Here is a 14,246-nt window from a genome sequence, read left to right as displayed (position 1 = left end):
GGACTCCTTGATGTAGGTCTCCAAAGCCTCACGTTCAGGTCGGGAGATACTGTATAACCTTCCCTTGGGGTAGACAGCTCCAGGGAACAGGTTGATGGCACAATCATATGGTCGGTGGGGAGGGAGTGACAGAGCCTTCTGCTTACTGAAAACTTCCCCCAAATCGTGATATGTCTCGGGAACCAGGGACAAATCTGGGGGTTTAGCCTCAATCACCTGACTGGGAACCGAATGGGGACAGGCAGTCTTGAGACAGTTAGCATGACAATCAAGGCTCCAACTCGTTACCTTGCCCGTCACCCAATCGAACGTGGGATTGTGTTCCTTCAGCCAGGGGTATCCAAGGACCAGAGGAACATGGGAAGACGGCAGAATGAAGAATGAAATCATCTCAGAATGATTCCCCGACAACAGCATCTTAACCGGTTCAGTCCTCATCGTGATACGTGCCAGACTACTGCCGTCCAGAGTGGTAGCTTCAATGGCTTCCGGCAATTGCTCCTTGGAAAGCCCCAGCTGTTCCACCAACTCGGCATCTAGAAAGCTTCCATCGGCACCTGAATCGATAAAAGCGTTAATCGCTAAGCTCTGATTCCTGTTCATAAGGGTGGCCGGGAAACGGGGTCTGACAGAGGTATTGAGAGGTCGAAACTGGCTCGCTAAAAGTCCTCCCAACTTTAGCGAGCCGCGCAGTCTGACGACCGCCGGGAACCAGTGGCGAGGTAATGTCCCGAACCACCACAGTAGAGGCAACAGTTAGTCCTACGTCTGTGTTGGCGCTCCTCCTTGGTTAACCCGTGCCGCCCCACTTGCATGGGTTCAGAATCGGGAGACAGAACCTCTCCACTAATCCTGTGTGGTGGCCGATGATCGACGTATTCTGATCCAATCCCCGACCCGACTGGAACCTGAGAAGCTGATCGGTTGGACGGAACCCATTGCTTCTCCCTCCTTCGCTCTCGGACTCGATTATCCACCCGAATAGACAAGGCTACCAAGCTGTCCAGGTCACTAGGCTCGGATAGGAGATCAACTCATCCTTGAGCTGCTCCGACAGACCCTGGTAAAAGGCCGCTTGCAGAGACTCCTCATTCCACCCACTCTCCACAGCCAACGTCTTGAACTCGATCACGAAGTCGGCCACGCTGCGAGTTCCTTGGCGAAGCGAAAACAGGCGCCTAGCTGCGTCCCTCCCTCGGACGGAATGGTCGAAGAGCTTCCTCATCTCGGCCGTGAACCCCTGGTATGAAGCCATGCAGGGATCCTGTCGTTCCCAAACGGCTGAAGCCCACTCCAGCGCTCGACCACGCAGCAACTCAATCACAAAGGCTATCCTAGCCTTGTCTGTGGCATAAGAGTAGGGCTGTAGATCGAACACTAATCCACACTGCATAAGGAAGGAACGGCATCTTCCCAGCTCCCCCTCATATTTATCCGGCATCGGAACCTTGGGCTCACGGAAGGACACAGCTCCAGAAGCGGCAGGCGAGATGGGTGAAACCGGTAGTGGATCCTCCACCGGAAACTTGCGTTGGTTCTGGACCTCCGTCAGACCGGTAGAAAGGTTCCGAACTGACAACGCGATCTCCTGTAGTACCGTGCTATGATGGCCCAACATCTTCTCCTGATGGGTAATGGCATGGCGAACAGAGTCCAGGTCCGCTGGGTTCATTACTGGCCGGATCGTTCTGTCACGAGTTACAAAGCCAGAACCCAGAAGCAGACCAGGACAAGGTAAGTTGAAACTAAGGTGAGTGTTTATTTACAAATTCAAGAGTGATGCTGAATAATCCAGGGAACAGAGCGGGCGGCGTTGATTAGTTGTTGGGGGGTGCAGTGGTTGATCCCATCATGGCTCGGCAGCCGCCGACCACCAGGCAGAGGTTGGATGAAGGTTCCGGACGAGTGACTGCAGATGGAACAAAACGGAGGTAAGTAAACAACAAACCAACAAGGTGCAAAAACAACAAAACTAACGCTAGAAGCTCTAAGACTGATACTCTGGTAAACCTACTGTTCATGGCTAACGATCCGGCAGGGAATGGATGTTAGGCCAGAGCCTAAGAAGGGTGATGATCAGGACCAGGTGTGCAGATTGCTGATGGGATGCAGGTGCGGAAATCAAGAGAGCTCCCCGGAGCGTTCCAGAACCCTCGGGAAACTGGAGATCACGAGCAGAAAAACTAGTCCACAGACAGGACCCGACTCAGACTGCCGGGATCGTTACAGTATCGGCTTAAGGGGGAATATACAAGGCTGTGACTATAACCGAAGATAATTCTCTTGGGAGGTAATACGGTCGGCATTTGATTGTGAGATATTCTAGGTCGGGTGAACAAAAGGACTTGAGTTTCTGTATGTTATCACAATCACACCATGAGTAGTTAATCATGAAACAAACACCCCCGCCTTTCTTCTTCCCGGAGAGTTCTTTATTCCTGTCTGGGCGATGTACTGAGAACCCAATTGGCTGTATGGACGAAGAAAGTATATCCCTAGAGAGCCATGTTTCCGTGAAACAGAGTATGTTTCAATCACTGATGTCTCTCTGGAAGGAGATTCTCGCCCTGAGCTCGTCTACTTTATTATCCAGAGACTGAACATTAGCGAGTAATATACTCTGAAGCGGTGGATGGTGTGCGTGCCTCCTGAGTCGGACTAGAAGTCCACTCTGGATACCTCTTCTCCACCGGCGTTGTTTTGGATCAGCCTCTGGAATCAGTTCAATTGCCCTGGGGGGTCTTAACAAAGGATCCAATTCGGAAAAGTCATATTTCTGGTTGTAATGCTGGTGAGTTACCGCCGCTCTGATATCCCAAAGTTATTTCCGGCTGTATGTAATAACACAAAAAAAATTCTGGCCTAATAATGTTAAAAATAACAAAACAAAAAAACAAAAATACTGCAAAGTTGCTTAGGCGCTAGAAGCAGAGCTTCCATGTCTGTCAGCGCCATCTTGCCATCAAGATGGCGCCGACAGACAGATGTTTGGCACCATCTTGACAGATGTTAGATCGGGTTCAAGTCCGGGCTCTGGCTGGGCCAAAGCCACTCCTGCGTTGTCTTGGCTGTGTGCTTAGGGTCGTTGTGAACCTTCACCCCAGTCTGAGGTCCTGAGCGCTCTGGAGCAGGTTTTCATCAAGGATCTCTCCGTTCATCTTTCCCACGATCCTGACTAGTCTCCCAGTCCCTGCCGCTGAAAAACATCCCCACAGCATGATGCTGCCACCACCATGCTTTACCGTAGGGATGGTGTCAGTTTTCCTCCAGACGTGACGCTTGCCATTCAGACCAAAGAGTTCAATCTTGGTTTCATCAGACCATAGAATCTTGTTTCTCATGGTCTGAGAGTCTTTAGGTGCTTTTGGCAAACTCCAAGCGGGTTGTCATGTGCCTTTTACTGAGGAGTGGCTTCCGTCTGGCCACTCTACCATAAAGGCCTGATTAGTAGATTGCTGCAGAGATGGTTGTCCTTCTGGAAGGTTCTCCGATATCCACAGAGGAACTCTGGAGCTCTGTCAGAGTGACCATCGGGTTCTTGGTTACCTCCCTGACCAAGGCCCTTCTCCAATTGCTCAGTTTGGCTGGGCGTCCAGCTCTAAGAAGAGTCTTGGTGGTTGCAAACTTCTTCCATTTAAGAATGATGGAGCCACTGTGTTCTTGGGGACCTTCAATGCTGCAGAAATGTTTTGATACCCTTCCCCAGATCTGTGCCTCGAAACAATCCTGTCTCGGAGCTCTACTGACTTGGTTTTTGCTCTGACATGCACTGTCAACTGTGGGACCTTATATAGATAGGTGTGTGCCTTTCCAAATCATGTCCAATCAATTGAATTTACCACAGGTGGACTCCAATCAAGTCGTAGAAACATCTCAAGGATGATCAATGGAAACAGGATGCACCTGAGCTCAATTTCGAGTCTCATAGCAAAGGATCTGAATACTTATGTAAATAAGTATTTCAGTTTTTTTTTTTTTTATATACATTTGCAAAAATTCTAAAAACCTGTTTTCACTTTCTCATGATGGGGTATTGTGTGTAGATTGATGAGGAAATTGTTTTATTTAATCAATTTTAGAATAAGGCTGTAACGTAACAAAATGTGGAAAAAGTCAAAGGGTCTGAATACTTTCCGAATGCACTGTATATATACTATACCTTTCAGGAAATCCAAGTGATCTGAGAATATGATTACTATTAGTTACATATCATTACAGTATAGAGTACTCAGCTACCAATGTGTTGCCTCATTCAGAAACCTTGACAGAAGGCAGACATTGGTCATGGTTCATTGTATTCTCATACCCTACCTGAATGATATGATAGAGCATGGAGAGACATTTATCAGAGGAAGAGATACTGTATGTGTTATATGGGGCTGAGACAGATGAAAGAAGATGAAATGTTGGAATTCCAATATGGCTCCAAATATGATTTTATGTGTAGCAGTTGATTTTCCAGTTCACCTAAATCATGCTGTAAGTTGTGTTTAGGATCTTCTGTCTTGAGAAATGCCACATAGATAGAATATGTTGCTCTCTGTACCTAAGCTTCTCAACTCAAGAGTATGTATCAGATACTCAGTGCCTCTGAAAAACAGTCAGAAAACAATTACTAATTTTACATCCTTAACAATTATTTAAATTGTCTCAAACTACAAAAGAATAGAAGACTTGAGTCATTCTATTTCTATGGAATGTACTTCTGGTATCGTGTAGCATGACAAAGTACTCTATCACCCAGACCTAAAGCATCACATTTAGTGCAGCACGCTAGTGCTCTAATAGGAAAGTACTTTGAGCAGGTGTAGATGCTGCTCCTCCTGGATAAATTGCAGGTGTTCTATTGCCACTGGGACCACAGAGAGGGCACAAGACCAGCTGACCATGGCTATATCCCTTTACAATGGGAGGAATAATACCAGGGATACAGACTGTGAGCGAAGGAAGAGCTGTAATGAACAAGCAATGGGAGAATGACGGCGTGTAAAGAGGTGGTAGAGGCCAGGGTGTAAAGGTCAGTGCTACCGCATCCCCACTTTATGGCCAGTTCTGCAACACATTTCTTTGTTCATTCTAACTAGGCAATGTTGGAGAAACCAATTGTTGTCAAAACATTCTATTTGCTACGGTTCAAATTAGGAGTTTCACTGAAACAGGAATGCAGACACACACTTTTAAGACTTTCCCAACTTAGAGCGAAGAATGGGTGGTATTTACAGTGTAGTGATGGGTTTGTTATCCCTCCCTGAAACTCTTGTAAGTTTCCCTGGTCCTTTACTATGAACAGAGCTTGTTTTAAGAGCATCCAACTCCTTTTATTAGAAGATTTGAGTGAATGGACTCAAGGCAATGGAAAGACGTGAGACCAGGCATCTGTCTGGTCGAGGTTGGATGAGGAAAAAACACATATTTTCTAGTGATTCATGTGTGTTTAAATCAGTTTTGGGAAAGCTACTTTGAAAATATAGTTTACCAAGCTACCAATTACTTCACACTGGAAGAAGTTGAGCTACAGTAAAGGAACCTTTAAGAGAAATATAGTTTGTTTAACTAAAGTTACTTTGAAAAAGTAGTGACTGATTGTCATAATACAAAGGTAAGAAACATGACTGTAAGAACACCACTCTCTGGAGTCAGATATTAATAGTGTAGTGAGATCTGTGTGACAGTCAGAGAGTGAGTGCATCAAGTTAGTCCAGTGGCCAGGTTTTCTTTTGCCAAAGATGTAGGTTTTTTGTGTTTGAAAAAGTATTTTGAGGGGGCAAAATATGTAGTGGGTAATTCCAGTAGTTAGATACACCGCTACATGGCAAACAAGTTATGAACTACTGAAAAACACCACGAAGATTTGATCTTTTTGGGGGTGGGGTAGATCAGCTTAATATTGCGAAGATTTGAATTTAGTTAAACTACCACCAAGCTACTGCAGAATGTAGTTAAATTGCTAGTTGAATTACATGTAGGGAAACTACTCCCCAACACTGGTTGGAATATAAAGCGTCATTCAAGAGAAGACGTTCTCGCACACAAAGGTTTACAAAGCCTTTTTTTAATGAAATGAAATTATAACATTTGTCATTGATTGTATTATCTTTTGGGATAAGGAAATGAGACAGGCTTGTCATCCCACAGGAGACAACAGGCAGAATCAATGTTGGAGTTTTTCAAGGATACCCTCCTCTCTGTCATCCTGTAATCTTATTTTGTGAGCTGCCTTCCATCATCTCCCGTCATGACCAGTCCAAAGCATATATACAATACAACATCATTCAATATCATTTTATACTACTTCACTGATGAACAATTGATCTTAAAATGTATAATTCATTCATTCTGGGTACTCTTTTATTTCACATTGCCATTTACAGACGCTGTCTATAGACTGATTCAGCCTTTGATTCACACACTGTAATACAGTAGCTCACAGGGCAGGGAGTTCTCAGACACTTCCTCCTCATTCAAAACACCTGCTGCATGTACTCCTCAGAGAAACAACAGTATTCTAATCCCCATGCCAAAAGTATTTAGCTAATTTCCTGCTAAATTACCCCTATCAGCATGTTCTTCAATCCAATCTCGATCCAATTTAGAAATGTCTCACTGTACTGCCTCTCATATAGCCTTTTTTTTTTTTACCATCTGTGAAATTCCTTAGATTAGATGCTTATTTTTACCATGTCAAATATGAGGCAGTTCGGGGGCTTTAGGAAGTCTGCTCAGAATGTGGCCCTTTCATAACGCTCGTCAGGAAATGAAAGCGTATGAAAAGAAATGGCACAACTGTCTGTCTGACTACCCATGTGACTGCTGCTTGAACTGCAGATGAATGACCTGAACGTTATGCATCACTCTCTTCGTTTTTCAATGCCTCATCCCTAAAATTCCATTCAGAGGGCTGTGACATTTTTTATGTGATTTATTCCATTGTCCCACCATGTCATGCCACCCCTCCCCCCCACCCCCTTCCCTTTCCGTCAGCTTTCAACAATCCCAGCCTTTGTTTTAGGAATGAGAAGCAGCATTCTTCCAGAGGGATGACCTCTTCTGTCTCCACAGGGGCTGGCATTGAGGACGAGTACCCTGCTGCCTGTGGATCGAATACTCCCACCCGGACGCACTGCCCGGATCCGCCTGCTCAGACTCATAGCTCCTCAGTGGGGCAAATCACTTTGTCTAGTTCACTGGGGAGAGATGAGGAAGCTGACTTTATGGGTTCCATCTGACACACTATAGCACCATCACCACAGACACCACAGGATTTGCCTCCCTGAGAAAAGCAGGAGATCCAATGTCCTTGTGAGTATGACTAGTCATTCATGTTTGAGTTACTGTGGCATTTGATTTGATTTGCCTCTTATCTTAGAATCAGTCCTAATCTCAACCACAGGAAAATAATGACCACTATTACAGAATGTTGACTCCAATGGGGATGTCTGTTCAGGAGATTCTATTTCTATGATCTCAATAAGTCAAGAATGTTTAACCTGCTGTCCAGGTTCAGGGACTGATCCAATTGGATTGACCTTTTAACCACATGTTATGTGGTAGCTGCTGTATAGGTCCATGGCACAAATAGGTAGTATTTATAATACGTACATTTCAATGTTTTGTGTGAAAAGTTTAATGCTACCGGGTAAATTACATCTGCATAGTAACAGGGATGTTGTGCAGTGATGATTCTGTAACTGCTTGGATGCCCATACAGACCACTCATGGGAACACAGTGATTGGTTCCTTCTGCCCAGTGCAGTCAAAAATGTGATTTTCCTGTGTTTTATATATATTTCCATACTATGAGGTTGGAATAATACTGTGAAATTGTGAAAATTATGATAATGCCTTTTTGATGTTGAAAAGACCACCAAAAATTGAGCCTGTTTTGGTGGGATGGTGTTTTGGCCTTCCATTGTGACATCACCATGCAGTAAATTAGTTAATATACCAATAAGAAAGAGAGTTCCAAATCTCTCGTCCAATAACAGAGGTTTTCAGTTTTCCCCTCCCCACTCAGACCATTACCAGACAGTCCTAGCAAAATTCTCTGCTTGAGAAATTGCTCTTTGCTGAGAAGCTATTTGTGTATCTTTTTGACAATTTTAATTGACAACAATCACAGTAAGGTACTTAATTCTTACCCAGAAATGATTTGATAGAGATAAAAACAGCTGCATTGGACCTTTAAAAAGGGAATCCACAGTAGGGGAAACAGGGCCACTGTGTCCAGTATCCAGAGCCTCGTAGGCTCCCAAATACATAGTTTTTTCTTACTGTAGGTAGCCTACAGATGCTGTCTTTTTTTTGCACACGACATAGCATGCCACCGCATGTCACAGCATTATGGAGGGCAGTGCCAATTTTAAATAAGTATTGTATTTTAGAATTGGCACTGATAACCCTCCATGATACTGTGGCATGCTGTGTACATGCAAAAGGACATCTGCATGTGTATGTGCGCTTCTCATAATAAAACCAAAGCCTTGGTCTCCTTTCTCTTTAACATTTAGAATGGACAACAATCCTCCGTCTTCCACGCTGACATATTTATAACCTTCACCTAAACATCCTTCCTGTCCTACTCCCACCATGTGACGGCCGTTAATGCCGACAACGGTGTGGATTTCCCCACTGAGACTGGGATTTAACACAAAAAGACCCCTGTCTAAGTGTTTTGATATCAGAAGCTGTCAGTTATATATAGTTTGGGTGAACTGGTGCTGTTCATTAAATAGATGATAAGGAGCTTTCAGTCTTTTTAAGTGTTAAATGAGCCCCCTTTCCTTTCCCTCCTGTTAAACCTCGAATAGACTACAATTTACATTTCATGCTGCGCGAGATCAAATTAAGAGAGTACATCTGTACTTCGTTGTGACTTGATGGATTGGCTCTATTTCAATTTGAAGCTTTAAAAAAATGGTTGTAGTATAAAGTGCCTATCTTGATTTCTAGACTTCAGATTGAGCTGCAAAACATGAATGCATTCATGATCAGGATACATTCATCAGCAAGATGACCCTTTTGGTTCCTCAAACTACAATCCACCACAGGAGGTTGATGGCATCATAATTGGGGAGAACGTGCTCGTGGTATTTACTGGAGCGGAATAGGTGGAATGGTATCAAATAAATCAAACACGGTTTCCAGGTGTTTGATGCCATTCCATTCGCTCCATTCCAGCGATTATTATGAGCCTTTCTCCCCTCAACAGCCTCCTGTGCAATCCACCCATATTGTATACCGGTAATATACATGAACTCAAGGTTGTGGGGAATGCCTCCATCAATGATTTGACTTTACAGCCATCATATTGACTTCGTGGCTGAGAGCCTGTATAGTATTGCCACAGGCAGTTCACAGCAGAGGCAATATGGCTGCCTTGATAATTGTCCGCAGTTGATTAAAAGACCCGCAAACGTTTCGCCGACTGAACCACTCTCACGGTCGAACCAGAGTTTATGGGTGGCCTGCTTACAGTAATCGGGCCATTTCCACATGTACACGTCCAACGCCAGTGGTGCCCATTAGTAAGGATCCCTGCTTCCTCCAGTGTGGTTTATGGTTTGGTCCTTGTCCAGCTCCTTCACGGTGTGTGTGTGTGTGTGTATGTGGTGTGTGTGTGTGTGCATGTGTGTGTGCCCGTGCGTGCGAGGCTCTTCGTGATGTCTCTGTCACCATGGAGCTCACAGTGAGACTCGCTGCAAGTCCCCCAAATCTATGGCAGTCAGAGGACAAACTCCAGAGCTGCCAAGTCCTGTAGCTGCCAAGCATTTGAAAAAGTGGCCTGACTGTTATATCTGCAGTACCTATCAGCTAGATTCAATCTGCACATCTACTATATCTAGGCATCACAAAGTTGAAAAGGGTGTAACTATTAATTGGCATCACCAGTAAGCGCACAAGAGCTAGTGAGCATTTACAAACATCAATACAGTAAGTGTAACGAAGGAGTAACAGTGAAAAAAGTAAGTTGGTTTGTTGTCAGATAAATCAGATACTGTATGTGTTTTGTGTTTTGTGTTGGGGGGTTTTCTCATTCCATCACAATCTCCTCGGAGAGGGGTTTTGTATTGTGTGATGTGCTTTGATATTATTCTGTCCCTCAGAAAAGCTTTGCATGTAAAACAAGCTGAGTTCACATCATGAATATAAACATTTAATATATCTACACTGGACTGGCTCTGCTTGTCTGTCTTTTTAAGCTTGCAGAATTTTATTTATTTATTTATTTACTTTTTGCAGATTTTAATAATACCCTTATTATGACCTGTGGCTAGCGTTGAAATGTGTCTGAAAGCTAAAATCAGTGGTGTGGGTTTGTGTGTGTGTGTATATTATGCCAGTATGATACACTTTATAGTCCATTCACACCTTAGAATACTGACACAAGAGAAAACACTGTTGTTGTTGTTGTTGTTGTTGTTGTTATTCCTCTTTCATCACTGATTAGTGAGGAAGAACAAGGTCATGGTTTTGTCTTGACTCAGTCCTATCACATAATGACATCCATGGTACAGTGGGGAAAAAAAGTATTTAGTCAGCCACCAATTGTGCAAGTTCTCCCACTTAAAAAGATGAGAGAGGCCTGTAATTTTCATCATAGGTACACGTCAACTATGACAGACAAATTGAGAAAAAAAATCCAGAAAGTCACATTGTAGGATTTTTAATGAATTTATTTGCAAATTATGGTGGAAAATAAGTATTTGGTCACCTACAAACAAGCAAGATTTCTGGCTCTCACAGACCTGTAACTTATTCTTTAAGAGGCTCCTCTGTCCTCCACTCGTTACCTGTATTAATGGCGCCTGTTTGAACCTGTTATCAGTATAAAAGACACCTGTCCACAACCTCAAACAGTCACACTCCAAACTCCACTATGGCCAAGACCAAAGAGCTGTCAAAGGACATCAGAAACAAAATTGTAGACCTGCACCAGGCTGGGAAGACTGAATCTGCAATAGGTAAGCAGCTTGGTTTGAAGAAATCAACTGTGGGAGCAATTATTAGGAAATGGAAGACATACAAGACCACTGATAATCTCCCTCGATCTGGGGCTCCACGCAAGAGCTCACCCTGTGGGGTCAAAATGATCACAAGAACGGTGAGCAAAAATCCCAGAACCACACGGGGGGACCTAGTGAATGACCTGCAGAGAGCTGGGACCAAAGTAACAAAGCCTACCATCAGTAAAACACTACGCCGCCAGGGACTCAAATCCTACAGTGCCAGACGTGTCCCCCTGCTTAAGCCAGTACATGTCCAGGCCCGTCTGAAGTTTGCTAGAGTGCATTTGGATGATCCAGAAGAGGATTGGGAGAATGTCATATGGTCAGATTAAACCAAAATAGAACTTTTTGGTAAAAACTCAACTCGTCGTGTTTGGAGGACGAAGAATGCTGAGTTGCATCCAAAGAACACCATACCTACTGTGAAGCATGGGGGTGGAAACATCATGCTTTGGGGCTGTTTTTCTGCAAAGGGACCAGGACGACTGCTCCGTGTAAAGGAAAGAATGAATGGGGCCATGTATCGTGAGATTTTGAGTGAAAACCTCCTTCCATCAGCAAGGGCATTGAAGATGAAACGTGGCTGGGTCTTTCAGCATGACAATGATCCCAAACACACCGCCCGGGCAACGAAGGAGTGGCTTCGTAAGAAGCATTTCAAGGTCCTGGAGTGGCCTAGCCAGTCTCCAGATCTCAACCCCATAGAACATCTTTGGAGGGAGTTGAAAGTCCGTGTTGCCCAGCGACAGCCCCAAAACATCACTGCTCTAGAGGAGATCTGCATGGAGGAATGGGCCAAAATACCAGCAACAGTGTGTGAAAACCTTGTGAAGACTTACAGAAAACGTTTGACCTGTGTCATTGCCAACAAAGGGTATATAACAAAGTATTGAGAAACTTTTGTTATTGACCAAATACTTATTGTCCACCATCATTTGCAAATAAATTCATAAAAAATCCTACAATGTGATTTTCTGGATTTGTTTTTCTCATTTTGTCTGTCATAGTTGACGTGTACCTATGATGAAAATTACAGGCCTCTCTCATCTTTTTAAGTGGGAGAACTTGCACAATTGGTGGCTGACTAAATACTTTTTTTCCCCACTGTATGTGCTTTGCTTACCACCCAAAATGGAGTCTGTAAACAAAAATAAGTACTTGAGAATCCCCCTGCACCTCTTCTGAGGTCAGGCAGGCAGCTTTTCTAGATATAGCAGATGTGAAGTTACAGACCAGGGGCCTCATTTACAAGATGTGTGTACATGTTGTTACTAATTGTACAGTGGAAGCTGGACCAGGTAGGAAGTGAAAAATTGGCCTCCCTTGTAAATTTGTGGAAATTATAATGATTAAATTCTCCTTGTAAATACAACTAGACTTAATATACTATCATCAAATATCTGCTTAAAACAGTAACATCTTATATTTTAAGTTCATAGTCTGTTTTTAATTCTACCTATTTATATTTGCCAACCAAAAAAACAGACACGGGTCTTAGAAATTTGGCTAATGACAAATAGCAACACATTTTACTAACCTTCGCTTGTTCATAGTTGTTTAATATCACATGATGCAAACCAGATGATGTCATCAGTGCCACCGGATTATGTCATCGGAAACACTTTATGTTCTATCTTTTTTACTACAAAACATAGCAACCTGCCGTTTTCACAATTTGATATTGGGGTGGTGCTGAAGATAATGAATTTGATGTTGAAAAAGGGTGGAATATCCCTTTAACAATTAATGTACATATTAGTCATGGTTGCTCTAATATCACATCAAAGTGATTACATAATCATAAAGCACAGTATGGTAGCTTTAGGCTTGTCATGCAGTGTTATGTTGGAGCAATGCTGGGCGTGTTCACTTGCATCATAAATAACCACTCAATATTATTTGTAGATCAGTCAGTTGGTCACAATTTACCCATGATACATCACGATTTTGATGCTCTCGAACATGGCCGTTATCTTTGTGCTATAGATGGGTTGGCTGACAACGTCACGAAAATGATGCGCGTGCATTGATGGTGCTGAAGCCGTGCTTTGTTATGATTCTGAATGGTCAGATAGCTTGCAACAACGACAAGAAGATACAGAGAAAACATGTCTACATTGGCACAATGTGGCCCAATACAGGCTAAAATATTGGCCCCATATCGGGCCGATGCGCCTTTTCTATTTAATGTGAATTTATTTATTAATAATATATTTATTACATTCAATTCAATGCATAAATTGCATATTTCTCAAGCCTCAAAGGTATTTAGGGAACGTGATACATTGTATCAGAAAGACAACCAAGTTGAAACTATCATACATATATTTTTACAAGAGAAACTGTTAAGTTTCTCATATGTCACATGCACTTATTTATATTTTTAAAGACTCAATCATTAGCAAGGTGTACAATATAAAAAATAATTTGGGCATCACACAACAGAACACTTAAACTGGAATGACACTGTCAGTAACAGTTGCCCAAAAATAACTCTCTGCAAACCACGGCCCAAATATTCTAATGAGCCCCCGCCTCTAGCTGGGCTTGGTGTGGGCTAGCCCGTGCTGGGCTTGGTGTGGGCTAGCCCGTGCTGGGCTTGGTGTGGGCTAGCCCGTGCTGGGCTTGGTGTGGGCTAGCCCGTGCTGGGCTTGGTGTGGTCTAGCCCGTGCTGGGCTTGGTGTGGTCTAGCCCGTGCTGGGCTTGGTGTGGGCTAGCCCGTGCTGGGCTTGGTGTGGGCTAGCCCGTGCTGGGCTTGGTGTGGGCTAGCCCGTGCTGGGCTTGGTGTGGGCTAGCCCGTGCTGGGCTTGGTGTGGGCTAGCCCGTGCTGGGCTTGGTGTGGTCTAGCCCGTGCTGGGCTTGGTGTGGGCTAGCCCGTGCTGGGCTTGGTGTGGGCTAGCCCGTGCTGGGCTTGGTGTGGGCTAGCCCGTGCTGGGCTTGGTGTGGGCTAGCCCGTGCTGGGCTTGGTGTGGGCTAGCCCGTGCTGGGCTTGGTGTGGGCTAGCCCGTGCTGGGCTTGATGTGGTCTAGCCCGTGCTGGGCTTTGTGTGGGCTGGCCCGTGTTGGATTGGTGTGGGCTAGTCTGTGTTGGGCTGTTGTAGGCTAGCCCGTGTTGAGCTGGTGTGGGATTGTTGTGCACTAGCCCATGTTGGGCTAAGTGTGGGCTGGCCTGTCTTGGGCTGGTGTAGGCTAGCTTGTGTTGGTCTGGCGTGGAGTTGGTGTGGGCTAGCACGAGTTGAGC

The 14,246-nt window shown here is 44.3% G+C and overlaps 1 protein-coding gene across 1 annotated transcript in view; it reads left to right on the top strand.

Annotated features, from left to right (window-relative positions):
• Positions 1-14,246, top strand: part of LOC121579293 (galactosylgalactosylxylosylprotein 3-beta-glucuronosyltransferase 1) — a 46,496-nt gene that overhangs the window by 24,485 nt on the left and 7,765 nt on the right. The window contains 1 exon segment of the mRNA XM_041893765.2: positions 7,060-7,299. The gene's annotated coding sequence lies outside the window, so the exon portion shown is untranslated.

Source organism: Coregonus clupeaformis, chromosome 13 (assembly GCF_020615455.1).
Source record: "Coregonus clupeaformis isolate EN_2021a chromosome 13, ASM2061545v1, whole genome shotgun sequence".
NCBI classification, from domain to species: domain Eukaryota; kingdom Metazoa; phylum Chordata; class Actinopteri; order Salmoniformes; family Salmonidae; genus Coregonus; species Coregonus clupeaformis.
This window is presented reverse-complemented; position numbering and strand designations above follow the sequence as displayed.